Source organism: Choristoneura fumiferana, chromosome 3 (assembly GCF_025370935.1).
Source record: "Choristoneura fumiferana chromosome 3, NRCan_CFum_1, whole genome shotgun sequence".
Classification (NCBI taxonomy): domain Eukaryota; kingdom Metazoa; phylum Arthropoda; class Insecta; order Lepidoptera; family Tortricidae; genus Choristoneura; species Choristoneura fumiferana.
The window spans coordinates 14815747-14838948 of record NC_133474.1 but is presented as its reverse complement, the minus strand read 5'-3'; the positions used below and the strand labels follow the sequence as shown (position 1 = coordinate 14838948).

The following is a 23202-nucleotide window of genomic DNA, read 5'->3' as shown; positions in this document are numbered from 1 at the left end:
TGAAACAGCCCCTAAGAGTAAATAGCAGCCTGAGGTATAAAATATACCTAAACTTGGAATATTCCGTACAAAATCCGAAATCCTTACAAAAATATAACTTAATTTTTTCGTAATGGCTACGGAACCCTATTTCGGGCGTGTCCGACACGCTCTTGGCCGGTTTTTTAAAATTGAGATTTTAATCTCGAAATGTAGAGCTCGCAAAGTAATATGATTTACCATTGAATTAAATAATATGCAAACAATATAAAATATATTTTTTATCTAACTTTTAAATAAATGGGAACCATAGTAATTTTTCGGGTAATCCATCATTTTACCGAAAATTGTTTCATCGATTATCGTTTCCCTTAACACTATTTGCAGAATTTTGTTATCGCTTAGGAATCATTTATCGAACTTCGTTTCATCGATAGTACAATTGCTCGAATTACCTTTTACACAAGAATCAACTAATCGAATTTTACTTCATCACTTTATTTGTATATCGACATAGTCGTTCATCGAATCGCCTTTGCTATAATTTTGGTTCATCGTAAGTTTCAGTTCCTAAAATTCTTATAACACAGAAAATCGTTCCACCAGTGTTAGGTACTATACTTGATAATACGATTCTATGACAATACATATCATCGAAACACTACTTGAATATTAGATGGTATAATATAATGCGTGCCAAATGCAAAAAATCATTTGATTTTTGCGAGCGAGCAAGACTGTTAGGAGCAGAAGCGACTCGGATAGGTTAGGCTCCGCTTCGCTCCCGCCTTAGCCTTCGATGTTAGGTAGGTATGTTTTTATAGCAGCCTGGATAATATTGCTTCACAAATGATCTTTGCGATTGGATTCTTAAAAAGAGGGTAATTGTCTATTAACTTACGACTAACCGCAATATATTTTCTGAACGTGCTGCAATAATAACAAATGTATCATTCGATTAAACGTGACCTCGATGAAACATTGTTTGTGGCAATAATAATATATAGGACGTACCGTCTGTGAATAATGTTTCGATAATTTGATACTATTAATAACTGATAATTCTATGACTGGTAAGTTCGATGAATCTTTATGCTACGATTTGAGACAGATTCGAAACGATTTACGAAAAAAAAGTTTTTCGATTATATAAAAAGTAATGGATTGAAGATAATGTGATTAGACAAAAAAAGTTAAGGAATTCGTGGAATAGTTTTCGATGAAATGAAAATCGACGTAACAAATTTTGATATTATGATAGCTACCCAATTTTTCGTGATGGCTAACTTTCAAACCGCTATAACTCACAAAGTTGCAGTGACTAGACACGTTCTTTCCGTGGACACTTTAAGTACATTAACCACATTTAATATCAAATGAATGTTTTAACGTGTAGTAAGTAAATAAAGTGGTGGTTTCCCCTTGCTGTCCACACATCAGTGCTGGAGACCTGAGTTCATAGTTGGCAATAGAGAGCGCTGTTGCCCACTCTCATATATCCCTTAGTCGGTTTACGACATCCACAGGAAGAGATGGATCCGTCCGTCCTACTATAAAACTCGACACGGCACAGCTAATGGACACGGCACGGCACTACTATATATGGACTTTCTGTGGCCGTCGGTACTTCTAGTCTAAAGGACCATTTGAAACGTCTAGGTAGGTTATTGTAGGTCATTGCTACGTATTTTTTTGCATAGGTAGGTATTCATAAAAAAGTGACTCTTTGAGTTGTTAGTATTCATGGGCGGTGGTGATTATTTCCCAATAAATGACTCTTTGTTTCATTTATTGATCCAATAGATGAAACTTGCTCGTTTATTGTCTTCCTCTCACAATAAAACAAAAATGTTACCCAAGTACAGATTTTCCAAATAATAAAGATCACTGAAAGACAAATAAGGCAACGCCCTTCTTAACAAACAATTTCACACGGTTTGATCTTTCGTTGCGATCGTTAAATTTCGATAAGTTGCATTTAAAGCAGGGTAGGAAACACAGACTGCTTATTCAGCCTAGTTAAATGGCTTCAGGAGGGCGCGTGGTCCGGGTTACCCTCAAAGACGGTAATCCCGCGTGGGCTTATTCTAGTTTCCGGGCGAATGATCTTTATCGGCCGGTTTCCCAGTCGTGGATACGAAGGACTTAACAAGGAGCTAGAATATTTAAACGTAGTGCCTGAGGTATTGGAACAAAAGTAGTTGTTTGCTGACTGAAACAAAACAAATTGGCCAAGTGTGAGTCGGACTCGCGGACCGAGAGTTTCGTACTGTAGGTATCTATGGCCATCAGTGTTAGTAGAGCCTATCTAATGAGCAAAATGTACGCAATGTGAGATCATTGATGAGATGATTACTCACATAGACAGACAAACATTTCAGGCTTTTCGAGTTGTTTGTGCTATAAGAGTTACCTATAGGTACACTAAATTTAAATTTCTACGACAGCCGGAAGTACCTACCCCATAAGTTTTCGGTTACTGACTTGAGAGAATTAATTTCTTAGCACAATTGTAATTTTGTTCATTAGTAATAATTCCATTCAAATAATTATAATATTATAATTTCATAATTTTTCTTTTGTTCACGTTTTGTGGGAAGAGACGTTTCCAAGCTCTAGGTATAATTTTACCCACAAACCCTTTATTACCTACAAGATACCCACTTCGCTGGGTGAAGCAAAAGTGGCATAAGTCAAAAATATTACAGTAAGGTAACGGCGCCTATTACCGTGGTACTTAGGGAAGTTTTCAAATGAGTCCCATAATAAACGAGAATATTTTTTTTATTTAAGAGCGTTTATTGAACTTTCAGTGTCGTAGCTTTTTGGGCTTGTTATAGTTATTAGTATTTGATAAAATAATTATTGAAATCAAAATATCCAAATCTTCTATTACCGTGGTAATGGACAGGCTGTGATTCTATTACCGCGAATTGAGCTTCTATTGTAGATTGTTGTGCACTGATTTTATGTCCAGGAAAAGGCCCTTTTATAATTAAAATAAATTTAATTTGGAAAACACACAATTTACAGAGTCGGAGCTGAAGCAAGAGAGAGGGCGCTAGTGTTGCCACTCATAGTAAGAAATATTTATTTGTTGTTGTTGGCAACATGCTGGGGGCCAGGGCATGTAGCCGCATTATTATTATATAAATGAGATTAATTATCAAAAGGGATTTTTGTCACCACCCAGAATGTTTGTAATACCATTGTTTTAAAGTTATATTTATATAATATTAGAGTATATTATTATTCTTGTTTATATACATTATAAACTTAAAAGGTTCTGAGAGGCAGACCTCACAATTAGGTTATAGTAAAACAGAACAATAAGTTTCAATGAATCAAAAAAAAAAAACTAAACTCTTTAAACAAACCAAAAAAGACAATTTTTTTTTTGCTACATGTAAGCAATATATTTACTTCAGCGTGACATAAGATTCATAATTAGGCCGTTTCTAGAGATCCGTATTCCTACAAGGAACCCAGTCTCGCAATGTGTCCCCGGGTAACTTGCCCGGTTTTTTTGCTGTACCTTACTTACCTAATTTCCGAGAACTGAGTTTGTATGCGCCCCGTACCTTCTAGGCGAAGATTTTTAGTTTTCCTAGCTCTGCGTCATAGCTGGCAGGAAGCGCCGGGCGGGGCGGCACAACGCGTCACGCACGGCACGGCACGGCACGGCAGTAGTGCCGCGTTGACTACGCGACGCGCCCGCCCACAGCGCCCGCCATCGCCACCGCCTTCACCGGCCACGATATGCTACCACGAACACAGTGCACGCGGACTAAAGGATTGTAGGCAAGTTTCACCACTGTTGCAACAACGCAGTAAGTGTTTTGTATTTTTTGTTGTTGATTTATTCATGATAAAAGTTTCTTATTTATTTTTGATTCTTATTTTTAAATTAGGATTTTACTTTTACGTAGCGACACTAACATATCAACGTATTTTATTTTATTGTATTATATGAGTTCGTTTTGCTTGATCACATGTTATTACGCACAAAGTAGTAAAATATTTGAATAAATTAAATATTATAATATTTTAATTCAAATCTGAAACATTTATCAGCATTTCGTTTGTATTTGCTTAAAAACATGAGCACGGTGTAATCCTGAGTCGGAGACTTAGTGTACAGTTGGTCGGAATAAATGTGATAACTGGGAATGAATAACGGGGAAAAGGGGAGTTGGTGCGGGTCGTATAACAGTAAAATAAATCGCGGCCTCGAAACGTAAAAAGAAAGGGCTCCGTTTTTTCCTTAGCCCCGGTTTTTTCAGCAGTAAAATATCGTAATTTCCAAGGCTCATTAGAGGCTGAGCGTTGAACAAAAGTTAGTTAAGCATTTTTACTCAATTAACACAGTCTTTGCTGTTTCTGCGTCCTATATTTGATCTATACATAAGGCAGTTTGGTTAAATAACATCTCATTACAAGGTTGTAGTGTAGGCGCTACAAACAACCCCCTTTTCTTTAAGTAGATTGAGTTACAAAATCTCAAATTGCATTATTTTTTTATACGGCTTCAATCGTATAAGCCGTGTGTAGTACTTCACTGCCTTTCTTTGTTTATATAATAAGGAAAGCAATAACATGCGAAAGTTTATCAATTGTATGGCGAAATCATTCAACTTCGCAATAAAAGACAGTATCATCTTACCATAATTGCGCTATACATATATTTAGGGATAGTGTATATCAGTAGCAGTTTCGTATCGATGTGTATTATGTAAAGGCTAGAGGACAGTTCAAATACGAGTAAAGCTGCAAAAACATATAGGATTTATTAAATTCTATAAGTACTTGTACTACAAACAGAGGCTATCATCTAAATCTAAGTACTAAGTAGCTAAATGACATCTACGTGTATGATCCAAGAGTAATGACTGCGCTGAAGCTGAACTAGCGTCCTTTTGTTCAGCTCGAGCTCTATTTTATATTTTCTCACCTGAATTTAGAGGAGCCCGGGTATATTTGAGAGTCCTTAAGTGACGTCAGTCGTGATCTCGCTCAAATTACAGCATTGCGGAAGATATTCAGATACTTCGGAGCCCGGGAGTTCACATGTTTATGTTTGCTGAACTTATCTCGGCTTCTTGACGTAAACTTTTGTTTCACTATTGAGTGCGTCAGTTTGTTTTTATTTATTTTTGTTTGGTTTACCTACTACGAGTAGTCAAAGTATTTTTCGTGGAAGAGAAGTACATGTAAAGTTGTTACGAATCATTCGTACGTATTTACGAGCGATCGCTTCTATCAATGAAAGTGTAGTAACTTTCAATTTAGTTGGCATATCAGTTCATGCTTACTGCCTGATTATTGATCAGTAACTTATATAGAAAATCCAAATACTTGTATTATTTTTTTGGTTTAGTTCTTAAATTATCAACAGAACCGACGAGCCCCAATAAAACAGACCATAATAAAAAAAACCTGTAAATGTTAAAAATCTATCTAAGTGAGTGAGCTTTAAGCAACAAATCAACGTTATTTTGTTGGTTGAGCTTGACCTCATACTGACACGCAACATTTATCATTAGGGAGAACAAAAGACTTCAGCTCTCATAATGAACCGCCTGAAACTGATGAGTTTCCGTCAAGAGTCGAGTCCGAGGCTATATTATAAAGGTGTTGGGTGAGGGAAGTTCCTCGTAAAACGGAGCCAAATAAAATTTATACTTAATATATTCGACCTATCGATCAATCGTGCAGTCAGCGTCTTCACAAACAAGTAGTGCTGCTGTAAATATAATTAACCCCACATAAAGTGGGATTGGTATACCTAGGCGGTGCGTAGGTATTCCTACTAGCATTGAAATAACAATATAGAATTAATGTAGATACTTAAGCGTTAAGATTCACAGTAGTTCGATTCCCTAAATTTCAAGTTATATATAGGTAAGCTGACTAGGTAGTAGGTAGGTAGTCCCTGTATTAGGTACATTTTGTAATTTATTGGCACGTAGTAGTAAACTAATTACCTACAATGTGCGCCACTATACTTAGCTATGCTTGGGTGCACAAAGTAACGAATGGTGAGATATTTTTTAAGTATTTAGGTAGGTACCTAATGCCAGGGACTACAGACAGAAAATGACTTCGAGATTAACGAGAGTGACTCAAACAAAATGATAATTGAACTGTTGAGATTGCTTTTTGGGACCCTTTTTGAGAGACTTAATAATGCCCCAGTATCTGTTCGTTTGCCTGTTACTGAACTATAATATCTAGTATCTTCTGAACTGTAATTGGTAGTAAGTTATAATTGCTCACAAGGTGTGTATTATTTTACTATGATAGCCTCGTACAGAGAGCGTATTTTTTTGCTGGTCAATCAATGACCACATAATAATGGTTTAACTTTTTGTATGGTTGGTCGTGGTCGGTACGAGTGTGCGTCTCATTTGCACTTTTTATGTATACTACGCATTATTCACATTTTTAAGCATAGATAATGACAACTTATTCAGGTACAGCTATAACCCGAAGTTAACCCCTAGTTGGACCGATCAGATCAGCTAGCTAGTCTTAACTGGTAGGTTCCGTAATGGCGTAGTCAAGCACCGATTCCACGTAACGAGTCAACCAAAAGGCATACAGGGCGTCTATAATTTAGTTTAAATGTATGTAAACTACATAGGAATAGCGGAGCAAGTTGAATAGTATCCCAATTTACCTGTGCGAGTTATCGCGCGTTCGCCGAGGCGCTGATAAGCACCGCATTAGTATTCACAAAGGCGACGGCGGACTCTGCGGAGTTGGAGCCGACTCGTTCCAGCTCCGATTCCACCCACTTATCTTGTACGCGCCCAGGGCTGCCGTTTGTTCGGTTCTTTCGGCATTTACACGGAATTTGTAATCGATTTCTTATATTATTGGCGGCACGATTGTCTGTGCCCTTAGTGTAAAAGTTTTCGGTTACAAAATACGTCTCGATCGCGTTTGTTTGTATGGAAACATGAACATCGCAAACGTTCCGCTAAAGGCGCTGTTCGTGTTTCCATATAAATTGAGATTTTAACGCGAACGCGATCGAGACGTATTTTGTAACCGAAAACTTACACTAAGGGTACTGGTGATGAGCAACGACATTTAGGTACGTAAGAGTACTAGGTGTGTATGTAGCATAAAGATAGGCGTGATGTCTGTTTGCCTACTATTAATTAAATTGGGTATTTATGACAATTAACGAAATTCTCACCAATTTAATTTCAGAGGGGGTTCAATTAATGTCAAGATATTAAACTCCTTGGGAAATATTCGTATTATTTTGCCTAACGCACCGGTAAGGCGTCCCCTCACGCCACTCCTTTGTTAAAATAATGTCACACAGTCACGCAAGACCGCTATCCACTTTAAAGTATAGGTACAAAATAAAAGTCATTTTCACAACAAACAGGATGAAATATGAACATATTAAACTTTTCATTAATTGTCAGTTATCAAATACTGCCGCGCAGGAACATAGTTTTTGTTAATTATACATAGGACACTAGGGATTGCAATCCCGCAGCTCATTTAATCCTGCGGGATCGATATGCGGTATTACCTACTCATCCTTGAACTTATGTTATAAATTCAAATGGAAACTAGAGATTTTTGTGTAAAAATCAACTTTTATTAAACATTTCTTACATTTAGCAACATGAATTATTTATTTTCTATTATTAAGTATAAGTACCTAATTATATCTAGTGCCATCCACGAAGACGCGTGATTTTGTCAAAATTAGACATTAATGTCATTGTAATAAGAACCACGGCACGCGTCATCGTGAATGGCTCTACCTATAGTAATCTGTTTTCTTAGATTCATGTTTAAATGTTTGGATTTTAGTGCCAAATTTTTAATGTGCGGGATCCGCGGATCCCCGCTTTGAAGGTGCGGGATCCAGCAGAGGGAATGCGTGATCCCGTTTTGCGGGATTGCAATCCATACAGGACACTAGTCCTGGCACTCATATATTGTTTCAGTCAGCGATACATGAATTAATTATTATTAGGTAGGTATTATTGTTGTAATGTAATCCCTGCGCAAAATGTACGACAAAAAGATGACCACTACGAAGCTCCATGCTACATTTTTTCTCTGCTGCTGATCGAGCGCATCCTACGCTTTCTAGCTTGAGTTATGTAGAAAATATACAAGTATGGATACCATTTTGAAAAATTACAACTTACTAAAGAGCCACAAATAAGTAAATCGATAAATTAAAGTGGCGACATTACGGGTTCCTGGCTACAATCTATGAAACTCGAAAATATACAGAAATGGTAGCGAAATCTCATAATACTTAATATGGAATTACTAAGCAAAATTCCGGCTAGTTCGGGCACTTGTATTCCCCATATTCTTGTACGCCGCGGAAACGTGGACCCTGCGGGAAGTAGAGAGGAAGAAGATAGACGCCCTAGAGATGTGGTGCTGGAGGAGAATGCTCGGAGTATCGTGGACTGAATTCCGTACCAACGAGTCTATACTTAGAGAATTCGGCATCAAGCAGCGTCTATTGTCTTTGGTTCAATCTTGTATCCTCACCTTCTTTGGTCACGTATGCCACCGAGGGGAGGTGGCTATTGAGCGACTTGTGATCCAGGGAAAGGTTGAGGGTACCAGGCCACGAGGATGATCGCCTATGAGGTGGACTGACCAAATAAAAGCGGCAGTAAGTGGCTCACTACATGAATGCACGAGGAAGGCGGCCATCAGGGAGGAATGGCGGCGTATTGTGAAGCTTGCCACCAACACCTGAAGCGATGACCACGACCACTCTGTCAAGAGTGATACCGACAAAGAAGAAGAAGCAAAATTATTGTTCGAACCAGACAATAACCATGTCACGTCGTCTGGCACTGAGTTGGGAAAAGGAAATGTATTAAGACTGTTTCAAGGAAATTTGCAACTTAATGCAAATTTATATATGAATGGTGATTCAGGGTCGGTCTGCGAGGAGGCGCCTGCCTCCATTGATCAATCTGAAGGAAAATCAGCCTACTTTACGTTTCTTGGTCGGAAAGTTTCTACCGAAAGTAAAATAAATAGAGCTAAGCGAGACGAAAACTTCTAAATAAATTAAATGTATTTTTATTAGTTACTAGCAACCCGCCCCCGGTTTCGCACGGTCAAAATAAAAAAAACCGGCCAAGTGCGAGTCGGACTCCCGCACGAAGGGTTTCGAACCTATACAGCAAAAATCGACAAAAAAATTACTTTTGCTGTACGGGAGCCCCCCTTAAATATGTATTCTCTTTTGATTATTATTTATTTTTTAAGTGAATTAAAATACAAATAAATATACAGGGCTACTACGAAACTCGAAACTCGAAGTTCATGTCGTGTGGTCCCTTTGACACTTATACTATTTAATACAAGAGCGAGAGGGACGGTACGATACGAACTACGAGTTTTGAGTTTCGTAGTAGCCCTGCTGTTACCGTAAAGAGCACCCCTTAAATATTTATTTATTCTGTTTTTAGTATTTATTGTTGTTACATTTAGCGGCAACAGAAATACATCATCCGTGAAAATTTCAAGCCTAGTGACAGACAGACAGACGGACAGTGGAGTCTTAGTACTTAATAGGGTCCCGTTTTTATTACCCTTTGGGCACAGAACTCTAAAAATGTCTCTAATCGATGGCACTTCACGCACACACATTTTTCAACTCCATTTCCCATAAACTCCATGGAATTCCATTCATATGGCTTCCAGGGGCGGCATTTATAAGCTCATGAATTAGAATTGAATAATATTAGAAAAATGAATTTCAATTTTGTGATTGTAATTTTGATGTATTTTATTTTGATTTTGATTAGTAATTTTGATGATAATTTTATTTCTTTGTGTTATTAACCCTTTTAAATAAGATTACATGTTACTAACAATCTATGGACCCTGGTCTGCAATAAACGTTTATTATTATTATTATTATTATTACCCGATCCGCGCGAAGCCGGCGGGGCGCGTCAACGTAGAGATTTTTGGTTAGATTGATATTTTTAATGGAATGTCCGATTTGAATAATTCAAAAAGTAATCTACAGGCATTGAAACCGTCTTGAATAAGTATGAAATTACTTATTTGGATAAGGATGAATACAAAGGTAAGGATAACAATGGTCTGATTTTAGTCGGCATTACAGTCAACTTTTAAAAATGTAAAAAAGTAGTTGTAGTGACATAACTACAATAGTTGAACATATGGTATCCTGAATTTTTTTGTAGATATTGATATACATCACCACCATCATGTAAAAGAAATCCTAATAAAATCATATAAACATTTATAATAAATTACACGTTTATTGTTCCACCCAAAAGATAAGGTTTTTTTCACATATTTTACAAATAGTTCTATGTTCAAATTACAATGATTATGAGTAAGATATTTGTATCGTACCTACTGGGCACTTTTTCGTTCCGAATTCAAAACCTCTCATAGTCTGGCATTCTTAACTTTCTGGTGACTTTTTAAAGATGTAATGGCGATTGTACATAAGATTATTGAGCTTTTTATTAATTTCTAAATGTTATTATTATATTTGTTTCTTAATGATCGGATTATATTTTTTTTTGATACTGTTTGTTTTTAAATAATTTATTGAATCAGGCGTTACTTTGCGGAGGTCCATATCAATGAATTAAATTAGTGTGTTTCGTAAATAGGTAGGTATAATGTGGTTTTATTCTATTTTTATTCTAACTTATGTTCTCGCTGCTGAGGTGACAAGTTGTATGTGTCACACGAGACTGAAGTTTTTTTGCATCTCGTTTCTCGTGTGTTTGAATCCCTCGCGGCTCTCAGAATTCAATTGTAGAAAGCTTCGTTTACTCGGGATTCAAAATCAACACTCGCAGGAAAAAACAACTTTGCTCTCTTGTTGCACAAATAACTATTTTACACTTTAGTACCATGTCAGTAGAAAAGTTCAAACATGAAGTGACAGCAACAACGTAGTAAAGTGTAAAGATATATTTGACCTGGACTGTACTCTCAAGGTGTTCTGCTGATGGAGCCGGGCGATAGGCACTGGAACTACAAAACACAACGACATACCTAACTAGCCGTGTATTGACTTATATGGAATCAGTGGCGGACTAACAAGGGGGCGAAAGGGGCGGCCCGCCCCGGGCCTCCGGTCTTGGGGGGCCCCCAAATGCCTCCGCGTTCCCCTGATCAAAATCCCCGTTAAACAAGACTTTAAAAATGTGCTTAGTATACCTACATATTTTTTTTAAACAACATTTTTTTTTAAACTTGGGGCCTCATTCAGCTTTGCCGCCCCGGGCCTCTGACGGGCTTAGTCTGCCACTGATTGGAATTGTAGTAGAGCGTTCTTTGGCCAAAATGTTGTCCAAATTTTGATGATAAAGCAGTCAGGCTGGCACTGTACTTCTAAAACAAAACAACGTAACCTAGCCGTGTTTGTGCTTGTCTTAAGAAATAGGTATTTCGACCATTCGGTTTATTAGTAAAGCGTGTTTTTTAGTTTTTTAATAAATAATTCAAATAAAAGCTTCAAAGAGCGCTTAATATAGGTAAGGTACTCTGGGTTGTGGTTTGTTAGTCTAACAACTGGTAGCATGGTGTACGGCTGTGTTACTCTGAAGATGAGCTCTGGTTGAGTTCGAAACTCGTCAGTGTGGTGTGGTGGTGGTGATAGATGGGTTTGTGTGATTTGTGTGTGTTCTTACAGTGTGGAGGTGGAGGAACTGCATGAACACGCATATTTTGCATAAGCTAAACTATCATAAGGTCGCGGGTGAGCAAGTAAATTCTTTTAGTGCATTACTCTGAGAGACATTTCATTCTGCCTCAGCAGGTTTGCTATAATATAACTAAGTAATTACTATATTGGCATTATGTAGGTGTAGTTATCTTCAAGTAATTACGGAGTACCTAATTAATTAGTTTTGGTGCTATGTTCAGAATTACTTGTCTCCTGACATAGGTAAGGTAAATTAGTATAAGCGTAGATATATGTATGTATGTATGTAATCTAAATAAGTAAATAAGTAAACAAACACAATTGACAAACAATGAGATATACATAATATACAAAGGCGAACTAATACCTTTAAGGGATCTCTACCAGTCAACCTTTGGTGGATATATTTATCGTACATTCATACTTACCTATTGTTAAACCATGTAACAATTTTTTTTTCTATACGTTATCTACGTTCGTTCGTTTCGTTTCATTATATTGCTATTTTTAAAGCTATTCGCTGAATTTTGGATTACTTTTCCCTTTTAAAGCTTTATTTATGGGTAACAACAGCATAGGGCCAGATTTCTGATTTAAAATTCCACTTATGAGCGCTAAGCTCATGAAAAATTTCGCGTGTTCAAAGTTTAGTCCTCAGAGAGCAATCCGCTCGCGCTGTGTTGCCGCTGAGGCCGCCAAAGAGCCCATTCTTTGTTATGAAAACGCCTCCACTGTGATTGCTTTTAGTGAACGTGCCAACGCCAGGGTACGCATTGTCTTTTTCCACTATTACCTATGTGTGCATTTGGGGATTTTATGTGTGTGTGCTGACTTTGTCTTTGATTTTTACACGACTTCTGAATTTCTGAATAGTACTTTTACAATCCAATTTGCTGTAACCACTGTGCTTGCAACTCAAAAGCTATTTTGTATGCCTAGTAAAAAAAACAAATAAAAACCGGCCAAGAGCGTGTCGGACACGCCCAAGATAGTGTTCTGTAGCCATTACAAAAAAATCAAGTTATATTTTTTCGAAGGATTTCGTATTGTGTACGGGATCTTCCAAGTTTAGGTATATTTTATAGATACCTTAGGCTGCTATTTACTCCGTTTACGTTTACTACTATTTAGCCGTTGTAATTTTCCTTGTAAATTTGATATACTTACTACCACCACCCTGAATTTTTTAAAATATTTCCACCCAGCAGTTTAGATTTTAGAGGGGGAAGGAGACGCTCGATTTTAATAAAAATTTTCACTTTAGTTGAATATTTCGCAAACAGATCACTGACTCTTGGCATCCCCCCTATGGTTATAAAAGACCTATCCAACGATACCCCACACTATAGGGTTAGTCGTGGAAAAAATCTCACCCCCACTTTACGTCTATGGGTGGTAGTTAAAAAAATTTTTTTTTAGTTTTTTCGTATTACTACTTTGTCAGCGTGACTGATATGTACGAGTATATTCATGCCAAATCACAGCTTACTAGTACTAACGGTCTCTGAGCTTAGCCGCAGATAGACAGACAGACGAACAGACAAGGCGATACTATGTATAAGGGTTCCTAGTTGAACGGAACCCTAAAAAAAGCAAACGATGTTGACGAAAAGTGATGTTGAGTACATTTTGATCGTTCTCTATCTACTTTGCTGATTTAACTTTAACGACAATTTTTTTTTATTGTACTGGATGGCAAACGAGCAAGCGGGTCTCCTGATGGTCAGAGATCACCATCGCCCATAAACATCTGCAACACCAGGGGTATTGCAGATGCGTTCCCAACCTAGAGGCCTAAGATGGGATACCTCAAGTGCCAGTAATTTCACCGGCTGTCTTACTCTCCACGCCGAAACACAACAGTGCAAGTACTGCTGCTTCACGGCAGGATTAGCGAGCAAGATGGTGGTAGCAATCCGGGCGGACCTTGCACAAGGTCCTACCACCTGCAATGACTATTTATTTATTTAATGAAATTGCACAGTACACATACATATTACAGTAGTACAACCCAGTAAGGGTGTTGCAATAATAGGTACCTATAACAATGTTTAGGTCATTTCTTAACTATAATTAACTTTGTTACCTTATTACTCTATTTTTTACTTAATTATATTTACTAATTATAACATAAGTACTACTATTTTATTCTATCGTTCAAATAATCTTAAACTGTATAATAACACTTATTTATTAAAAAATCTTTTAATTTTTACTAAATACTATTCATTTTTAATTTTGTCCGGCATTTTATTGTAAACATTTGTAGATCTGTAATAGGGGCTGTTCTTATACATATTAATTTTATTTAGGTTCGGGAAGTGAGAGTTTGTGTTTCCGGAGTTAGCTTGTGTTGTAACTGTATAGACTCACTAGCTTTTGCCCGCTGCTTCGCCCGCGTTGAGTTCGGTTATCGCGCGCTGTTCCCTCAGGAACCTTGCACTTTGCCGAGATAAAAAGTAGCTTATTTCACTGTCTGGCCCATAAACTATATCTATGCCAAATCACGTCGATCTGTCGCTCCATTTCGACATGAAAGACGGACAAACATACAAACACACACACTTTCGCATTTATAATATTAATAGTATAGTATAGTATATTAGTATTAGAATGGATATAGAGGGAGAATATTTTATTATTTATGAAATGAGAGCGACAGCCGTTTCTTTGTTGTTCTTTTATGTTAGCAAGTATTCGGAGGCATTTCTTTTGGACCACGATTAAGTCATGTGCATCTGTGCTGTGGCCCAACAGAAGCACACCGTACTTCAGCTACGCGTATGCATACGCGTAGCACCTACGCAGATAGCGCACATTCTTTGTGTTTCTAGGATTTTGAGTTGATAAATAAACTGTGACAGTTTTGATTTTATTTTTGAAATGTGTTCTTTTCATGTTATATGTATGATATATATCTATTGCCTAGTAATTTAAAATTATTTACTTCTTCCATGTTTAGTTTAGTAAGTACTTGTTAAGTTGGAGAGCTTGTTTTTGATGGGGTCTGAATTGCATTATTTTAGTTTTTTTTGTGTTGATTTATAAATTTTGTTCTGTGAGCCCAGGTTTTTACTCTGTGAAAGGATTGGTTGATATTGTCCAAATTATCACTGTCGCTACATTTAAATAATAGAGAGACATCATCGGCAAAAATAATGCTAGGCTGGTTTGAAATTCTCGGCAAATCCTTGATATAAACTTTAACATATAAAATTTAACTCGAGTAGCAATTAAAGTCTCCGTAACTCCAAAAATTACGCATTACGAAAATCAAAATACATATTTCTATATAGTGTGCCCATTAAATTTACAACTGCAAATTATATTTCAAGTCTAGAAAAATAGTTTCACTTCTAACTCTGCGTTACATTGTTAGTTACGAACAATACCTTCGCAACGGCGACCTAATTAGAACGCTCGGAGACTCTTCTCTGTGGAGCGGAAAACTAGAAATTCTAAATGCACGGTGGCACATAACATGAGAGTTTTCCATTCGTGAGTTATACTTATATATAATCCTCTACAACTAGAATCACCACTTAGGTATCAACTCTATAAATAAAACTATAGTTTTATAATTTTGTCTGTTTCTGAGCGCGTTAGAAATGACGATACGTTATTGGCTACTGTCGTTCGAATAGAAATGGAAGGCACAAGTAGGTACCAACGTAGGAATTTTGTATTCATATCGTTCCTTCTACTTGTAACCGTTATAGTCTGTGTACTTTAAGCTTGAAACACACAGAGAGCGGTGGCGGGGCGGTGCGGCGCTACGCGGAGGCGGTAGGTACTGACTGTAATGTACCCATTCCCAACTATCACTTGATTTTTTCGTAATGGCTACGGAACCCTATCTTGGGCGTGTCCGACACGCTCTTGGTCGGTTTTTTATTTATTTCATGGATCAAAGTTCTTTTTTGGTTTTTCAGGGATTATCAATGCTAGAAATCTGTAATTTTGCACGGATATAAAGGTAAAGTATGCCGACAAAATAGTACAGTTAAAAATTTAAAAAAAAATTTTTTTTAGGGTACCTCCCATATACGTAAAGTTGGGGTGTTTTTTTTTCATCCAACACTATAGTGTGGGGTATCGTTGGATAGGTATTTTAAAATTAGTGGTTTGCTAAGACGGTTTTTCGATTCAGTGATTTGTTTGCGAAATATGCAAATTTTTATTAAAATCGAGCGTCCCCCCTCTAAAATCTAAACCGGTGGGTGGAAAAATTTGAAAAAATTTAGGATGGTAGTAAATATTACGATTGGTTTTTTGGAGTATTTTTGTATTTTTTATTTCAACTCCAAATTTGTTACTTTTACGGGTATCCCGTGGTAGTAAATATATCAAACTTTCAAGGAAAACTATAACGGCTAAGTTTGCTTGAGAATTATTAGTAGTTTATGAGTAAATAGCAGCCTAAGGTATAAAATATACCTAAACTTGGAAGATTCCGTATGAAATACGAAACCCTTAGAAAAATATTGCTTATTTCTTTCGTAATGGCTACGGATCTCTATTTTGGGCGTGTCCGACACGCTCTTGGCCGGTTTTCATATTGAAGTGAAAGTGACAGATCAAAGTCAAGTTCAAATCCATTATTTGGAATTCAGTGAGTGGACCCTGCACTGTCCTCAGTATTTAAAAAAAATAATTAAAAAGCTACTTTGTCTCACGGAGTGAGCAAAATGCAATTTTGCTCACTGATTTTTCATAGCAAAACCTGCCTGTTTGAGCTGCTGAGGTGAAAAGTAACTTTTTCATTATTTTTTTTAATGCTGAGGACAGTGCTGGGTCCACTTACTGAATTCCAAAAATTTGAACTTGACTTTGATTTGTCACTTTGCAAAGCGAGAGATAGGATCAAGTCGATACTAGATAAGTTCGATTTTCAATTTCTGTAGGCCTAAAAAGAAACAAATAAAAAAAAAAACTGTGTTGATTACAATCTTAAATTATACTTACCTTTAGTATTAAAAAATATGTCAATAATGAATTAATTATAATGGTAAAATTAAAAGAAATCATAATATATTACACGACAACGAAATATTTCCAAATGTTACAATTTTCCCACTCTTTTAATAAAGTGTACAACCTCATTGCACGAAAGCCGCTGCTCTTTTTTTCCGTATACTGCCTAATCACTTAAAGTTGGAATAAATATTTGTCAAATTGAATGAATTTGCAACTAATCTCGAATAAAATCTCAATAAAATATATTTAAAGGTTTATTTTTATAAAAAAATACATGTTTATTGTTCAACCTTTTCAATCACCCAAAGATGAGATTTTTTGCAGTATTAAAAAGTATGACATATTTTGCAAGGAGTTCTAACTAAAATGTTCAAATTACAATGCATGTTATGAGTATGAGATTTGTATCGTATTACCTACTGCTTTTTCGTTCCGTATTCAAAACCTGTCTACTTATCGGAGGCTTTTGATCGTTGTCTGGCAATCTTAAGTGACTTTTAAAGATGTCTGTGTATGTTGTATGTGTCACACGAGACCAAAGTTTTGCGTTTAATCCCTCGCTGGTCTCAGGATTCTAACCTAGAATCACTCGCTATCGTTCGCTTACTTGGGATTCAAAATCAACACTCGCAGCAAAAAACGTCTTTGCTCTCTTGTTGCACAATTAACTATTACCAAATAGCCATCCATCATTTTGAATATACTCGTATTTTCTTTCTGTGGCTTACATACAGGTAGGTATATTAGACGGAGAGTGGACTGCAAAATTTCGTACCTACTTTATACCGCGATGAAATGCACAATTGTTTCCCATAAAACTGATGCTAAGTCTGAAATTGATAGTCTACCGCGGCGGAACTTGCCAACAGTACCAAATAAATAGTCACTTCCGGTGCGAAAAAAGGGGCGTCATTTAACCCATCTGATACTGAATTTTGCCGGAAGTGCTTGGCAGACGCTCTCAAAGGTGACCACCAGGATCCCTAAATATACCCATCTGATACCAGCATGAAACCAATTCCAGTCGGTAGGTATGAATCCTCATTTCCGGAATATATAAGTCTGCCAAGGCTGTTACTGCCGAAACACCTTGACATACGAGATTATGTGAGCAACATCTACTCCGGTCAATGATAGACATTTCAATTTACATAAAATCCGATCAAACCGAATTTCGGTGGAGACCTTGGGTACACCATTAGGAATAAAGTGTCAAAGTACCCACTGATCCCATGTGTGCTAAAAAGTCATTTGGGTTCAAAGTTCAAAATTTGAGGTTATTTGTTTTTTTTTTCAAAAACGGTAAGTATTATCAATAAGTAGCCAAGGCAAAAATTATAGATCTTAAAGTTATCTACCGAAATGGGCTTTATACCTTTTTCCTAAGAATTACCATTCCCGAGATATCACGATTCTAAAAGTTGAAAGAGTCACGTTCTACATAAGAGCACATTTATGCCACGTATACCTATATGGTGCCTGGGTAATTCGACCTATTCTATTCTGATGGTCACCTTTGAGCGCGTCTGCCAAGCACTTCCGGCAAAAAATACTGACATATTTCGCTTTTCTGTATCTACCAGTAAATTCCTAACTGATGCCATGACTATTATTTCAGTATCAGATGGGTTAAATGACGCCCCTTTTTACGCACCGGAATTGACTATTTTTTTGGTACTTTCGGCAAGTTCCGCCGCGGCAGACTATCTAATTCGGACTCAGCATCAGTTTTATGGGAAATCATTGTGTATTTCATCGCGGTATCAAGTAGGTACGAAATTTTGCAGTCCGCTCTCCGTCTATATGATGACATGATAATATCAAATATCTAAATAAATTACCAAGTTTTTACATTTTATTATGAGCTGCGGATGACTTAACGTTAATTTCCAATATCTCAAAGTTATTCTTCGTATGGTTGGCGAAAATTGGCTTGAAAACGCTTTTAAAAACTTTTTTAAGTACACCAATCATGTCTCTTATAATTTCTAACTTCGTCAATTCACGTATTGATCGTAAATGTTCCAAGTTTCTAGGAAGCGCCTGTTTTAAAGTAACGTGCTCGTTAAAATGATCGTAACTTTTGGTCTGAAGCTGCTTTATGCGATCACCTAAAGCTGAAGAACGCTTTACTGTGCGGGGATGAACCAAATATTTTCACAACCCTCTTTCCATGCGAAATTAGGTAGGTGTCTAGAATGAAGACTAGTTAAATTTATTACATTCAAATAACAACACTCAACTATTTATTGGTTAACTAGCGTTTACCTGCGGCTTCGCACGCGTAAATCATTTAGATACAGCAGTTGAATTGAAATCCGGGATTTTATTGAATTCTCATGGGAATCCCCTAAAATTACATCGTGGTTTTTATTGACGTTAAATTAAAACAACCATGCCAAATTTCATGACTCTAAACCGAGCGGTTGTTATTTCAAGATGTTATCCCTATTCCGTCGGAATCTCGGATAAAAAGTAGCCTATGTGTTATCCTAGATGTCGAGCTATCTACTACCAAATTTTCAGACTCTTACAGCCTTATTAATTTCGAGATTTTATTCCTATCCCGCCGGAATATCGGGATTAAAAGTAGCCTATGTGTTATTCCAGACGTCCAGCTATCTAGGTAGGTACATACCAAATTTCATGACTCTAGGTCACAACCGCTGAAAATTTTAGAAATTTTATCCTATCCGCGGGAATACCAAAATAAAACGTATCCTATGTAAAGGATCCCGGTTATAATAATTTTTTGCCAAATTTCATCCAAATCTGTCCAGCCGTATCAGCGTGAAGAACTAAAAACATACTCACTCACTGACAAACGTTCACATTTATAATTATTAGTAGGATTGACTGGATTAAAGTTGGAACGTAGGAACTCAGTCCGAAGGGGTAATACACTGCGCGGGCCGTAATGATGGGGTAGGCGCCCGTTAGAACAATAATCAATTTTCCGCGTCCGTTAGTCAAATACATATTTTGCGAGACAAAATATTCGAAAGAAATCCTTTCGAGCTTTCAGAACACGAAATTAAAAACTAAATACCGATTTAGTCGTGAAATACTGCCAATTTTCATAGTTGAATATGGTGAAAATGAGTTAGCAGGTGATGCGAGAGGTGGTCACATACCGCCTCATATCAAAGTCTTACTGCCATAAGAGTCTGGGGCCGTGATATCTTCGATTTTACTAAATTATTTTAAACGTGTATTATAGCTGTAATTTAATTTAATGAATCATAAAACATGCACACAAAATAAAAAAAAAACACTACAAAAGAATCACAATTATCAAATCAAATTACAAAAAAAATATTAAAATTACAAATAATTAAATTACATGTCAACTAAAATAACAAAAATAAAATCAACCTTGAATCAACCTAAACCTATAATATAACCTACAAACTAAGACCTAAACTACAACCTAAAAGGACGTGTATTTACTTAACATGCGATTTTATTCAACCGTTTCAGTTTCATTCAGTATTATTCCCGTAATAACAACAATGATGTTGAAGTGACTGTAGGGCTACTACGAAAACTCGAAATCGAAGGTTCGTAATCATACCGTCGTCTCGCTTCTCGTATTAAATAGTATAAGTTGTCAGAGGGACCGCACGGCACGAACTTTCGAGTTTTCGAGTTTCGTAGTAGCCCTGCTGTTTTTTTTTAAATGGCTGACAATCTATGCTGACAATGCAAATGATATGTCGGCGGCCGATCGTAAAATCCGCCAAATCACGAATTCCTAGAAGGCATATCGTGAAATGCCGCCATTTCATGAATTGGCTAAGGGACATCCGCCAATATCGTTTTCAAAACTCAATCCGTTTAACGATTTGCCTAGTGACGTTTAGGCAGATCATGACAATTCCTAGGCATATCATGAGCGCCGCCATTTCATGATTTGGCCAGTTTAGGCGAGATCCATTGAAATTCCTAGGCATATTCATGAAACCGCGCCATATCGGTTCTGGCACTTCGCCGGCCGCTGCCGCGCACGCTCGCTTCGCTCGCTCGGCTCGTGCGTCGTGATCACAATTAATACTACCACTCCTCGCTTCGCTCGTCGTAAAACTAAATTTTTCTATATAAATAAGTAAACAACTAGTGAATACTTTATTTATCAACAAAAATACTAACCTCTAAAATACGGGCAGACGTCCATGGTTTTTCACATTGTGCACAGAATACGTTTGATTCACATAAAAAGAACGGAGCTGATGTTCAAAAGCTTCTTTTGCACTTCTATTTTGAATTCAATCACTATTTTCGGTTTAAAGATCATTTTGTTGCGACGCCGACATTTTTCACGCGCTAAACAAACACGACCGGTCAGCTGGTCACGGCCGCCATTGCAAACGCAGCGCCACCAGTGGCCAAAAAAGAAACTATTTTACGATGTGCCCGGTATAGAGCTAGGAATATCGACGAATGCGTTGCTCTAATCGATCTGCCGTATTATTTCTCAGGCACATCGTGATATGCCTGGCCAACGTTTAGGCATATCATGAAATGGCGGCGTTTCACGATATGCCTAGGAATTTCGTGATCTGGCGGATTTTACGATCGGCCGCCGACATATACATGTTCTGGTGGCCAGCGTCAGAACTAATTACCACTACACTTACACCATTGTGACTATAACAAGAGTGAGCGAGATACACTACAAAACAGCGCCATGCTCGGCCGCATATTATATTTGGTTACTTTCTAGTTCGGATGTGGGTTCATACCACAGATTAAAGACATTTCTTGTTTTTTTTTCTATGGTTCATTCCTCGTTCATTCAATGACTCATTCTTTTATTTTTTTCTCACGCTGGGTTGCCATTGTTTACGTCATAGTCTAGGTTTAAGAAATGTTTAACTAATACCTCGCTAGTCCATGTTTATTAATACACATTTTAAAACTGACTTAATACTTATTTAGTCAAGGAGTAACTAGTCCAAGTGTAAGTTCGGATTAAATTAGAATTAGATGTTTTTTATTAATAAGGCTGTTATGGTTTATGGTTTAAGATATTTATTTCTCATAAGATTACACAAATCACTTACTGAGAAAAAAATCATTTCTTAAATCTAAATAAGAGAGGGTAGCATGCAACAACAGTTGACGACCAAGTACAGAGTCGCCTGTGCGTGGTAACACACAGTAAGGCCCAAGTAAGGCCAGTCGAACCATAGCCAGCTCTTAACCCAGTGGTTTATATTTCAAGATTTTATGCCTATCCCATGGGAATATCGGCATAAAAAGTACCTATGTGTTATTTTGTTCCAGATGTCCAGCTATCTCCATACCAAATTTCATGACTCTAAGCCCAGCGGTTATTAGTTCGAGATTTTATTCCTATCCCGCGGGAATATCGGGATTAAAAGTAGCCTATGTGTTATTCCAGACGTCCAGCTATCTAGGTAGGTACATACCAAATTTCATGACTCTAGGTCACAACCGCTGAAAATTTTAGAAATTTTATCCCTATCCCGCGGGAATACCAAAATAAAACGTATCCTATGTAAAAGGATCCAGGTTATAAACTAATTTTTTGCCAAATGTCATCCAAATCTGTCCAGCCGTTTCAGCGTGAAGAACTAACAAACATACTCACTCACTCACAAACTTTCACATTTATAATATTAGTAGAATTGACTGGATTAATCGTTGGAACGTAGGAACTCAGTCCCGAAGGGGTAATACACTGTGCGGGGGCGTAATGATGGGGTAGGGCGCCCGTTAAAGAAACAAATACATCAATTTTCCGTCTCCGTTAAGTCAAATAACACATTTTGCGAGACAAAATATTCGAAACAAGGCAAATATGTAGAAGATAAGCTGTGATTGAATGTCACGTAAGGGATCACTACCAATAACGTTGGATGTTTTCCCGTGAGGAGTTTTTGCGGGGCCACGCTCTTAGAGCACGCTTCGCTTCTAGGATACACTGCTGTACTGCTTCACGACCAATTATGTTTACAAGTTCACGTCATGTTGAATTGACATTATGGGATTTCACAAAATTCCCGTGAGTATTCCCAAATATTCAAATGTGGTCTGCATTTACGTAATGTTCTATTGAAGACACTTATCCCATTAATCTCTTATTCCTGAGATCCAGCTATCTACATATAGGTAAGTACCAGACTTCATTCAAATCCGTCCAACCGTTTATAGAGTGAAAAAGTATTTAACATACATACACACATGCATACATACATACATACACACATACATGCACTCACAATATTTCGCATTTTTAGGGTTCCGGAGCCAAAATGGCAAAAACGGAGCCCTTATAGTTTCGCCATGTCTGTCTGTCTGTCCGGCCGTCCGCGGCTTTGCTCAGGGACTATCAATGCTAGAAAGCTGTAATTTTGCACGGATATATATGTGAACTATTCCGACAAAATTGTTTAATAAAAAAAATTAAAAAGTTTTTTTGGGGTACCTCCCATAGACGTAAGGTGGGGGTGATTTTTTTTTCTCATCCCACCCTATAGTGTGTGATATCGTTGGATAGGTCTTTTAAAATC

The 23202-nt window shown here is 37.2% G+C and overlaps 1 protein-coding gene across 1 annotated transcript in view; it reads left to right on the top strand.

Annotated features, from left to right (window-relative positions):
• The first annotated feature begins 3679 nt into the window (after positions 1-3679).
• Schip1 (Schwannomin interacting protein 1) overlaps positions 3680-23202 on the top strand; it is a 61338-nt gene continuing 41815 nt past the window's right edge. Inside the window, exon 1 of the mRNA XM_074085814.1 lies at positions 3680-3809. The gene's annotated coding sequence lies outside the window, so the exon portion shown is untranslated. The remainder of the gene's footprint in view (positions 3810-23202) is intronic.